Raw genomic sequence first — 1,551 nt, forward strand, 5'->3', positions numbered from 1 at the left:
TTTGCGGCCAACTAAATGATGAAACTGAACGGCTTCAGGAATCACGGCTTCAAAAAGTTCATTCTCGCCGAATGAACTTTAACCGAACGTAATTCGCCCTCAAGGAGATGGGTTATGTAGGCCTGGGGTAGAGGCGAAGACAGGTCTTGCGCATATTCTCCATCCCACGCCCCAGAAATATATATATATATATTCTTTTAGTAGTGGCGTATTTTGCAAGCATGAACAGGTTCTTCCGCTTCCTGAAAATAGCTGAGTAAATTTCAGTTGCTCACGCGTGTTTTAAGTCTAATTCGACACTTTTATCAGAGCAAAATAAATATTGTACTTTCCATCGAGATTCCCTCTTGCGAATGAAACCGGTTCGCGCTGAGAAGGCAAGGAGCAGTAAACCAGTCTTGATAAACTCTAGGGGGATCATGACCTTCTGGTTGAGAATTAAGCACAATCTAGCGAAATACACTCATCTGGAGACTAATTTGGTTTTGCGAGAAACTCACCTGGAACCCAGCTGAATCTCTTCCGTGATGTTTCCAGGCAGCTGAATTTGATGCACCAGGCCGCCTCACGTTTCAGTCGCTACAATGTTTGAGATATCGCGATACATGTATATATTTGTAACGCACTACTCATAAGGTGCAGCGCATTCAATCACCTGGAAACATCAAAACCGAGAGACTCAGTCGGGTTCCAGGTGAGTCTCTCGCAAAACTAAATTAGTTTGCAAATGAGTGTATATTCGCTAATTTCGTGCAATTCGGTTTCAAGTAGAACATAAGGTTGACGGAAACTCGGGGACTGCGCCTGCCTGATGAGCTCCAAGAGGGGCGAAACCGATCGTGGGCTGTGGACGGATTTCCAGCAACCTTATGGGTAGTGCCTTACAAATAAGCATTGCAATCAACTTATGGTTAGACAGGATATTGTTTCTACAATCTTCGGTCGCGTAGCTCGTGTTCTCTGATTTGGTGTTGGTCACTTTTCCGGCGACTAGCATGCGCGTTCAAAGTCCTCGCGTACCCGCATCAACATGATGAGTCTGTTTTGTCATGGTCAGGTCTTTTTCATTCTACCAACGTAAAAAATGCTATACCCACTAGCCAGCAAGGACTGCTGGATGACAGAGCGTAACTGCGGACTGGATATGTATTTCAGCGAAAAGCGAATACAGCAGTGTGAAAAGTACACTCATTTGCACACAACCGTGGTTTTGACACTTACATCTCTCGTTTGTAACGGCCCACCAGGATGCCTCAATTTCCAGTTGGTACAATATTCGAAATATCTCGGTACATTGTCTAAACGCCACATGCTACTTACAAGATTGCTAAAACCTGTATATTTGTTATGTACTATTCATAAGGTTGCTGAAAATCCATCGACAGCCCACGACCAGTTTCGCCCTTCTTGGGGCTCATCAGGTAGGCGCAGTCCCCGAGTTTCCGTCAACCCTATGTTCTACTTGAAACCAAATTGCACGAAATTAGCGAATATACACTCATCTGCAAACTAATTTGGTTCTTTCGAGAGACTCACCTGGAACCCAGCTGA

General features: G+C 44.6%; 2 protein-coding genes across 2 annotated transcripts in view; one reads left to right on the forward strand and one right to left on the reverse strand.

Annotated features, from left to right (window-relative positions):
* T265_08492 (hypothetical protein) overlaps window positions 1-1,551 on the forward strand; it is a gene marked incomplete at both ends in the record, with an annotated part of 17,607 nt that overhangs the window by 15,854 nt on the left and 202 nt on the right. The window lies entirely within an intron of this gene.
* The window catches only part of T265_14588 (hypothetical protein), a gene marked incomplete at both ends in the record, with an annotated part of 8,506 nt that overhangs the window by 3,388 nt on the left and 3,567 nt on the right, over window positions 1-1,551 (reverse strand). The window lies entirely within an intron of this gene.

Source organism: Opisthorchis viverrini (assembly GCF_000715545.1).
Source record: "Opisthorchis viverrini unplaced genomic scaffold opera_v5_224, whole genome shotgun sequence".
In the NCBI taxonomy this organism is placed as follows: domain Eukaryota; kingdom Metazoa; phylum Platyhelminthes; class Trematoda; order Opisthorchiida; family Opisthorchiidae; genus Opisthorchis; species Opisthorchis viverrini.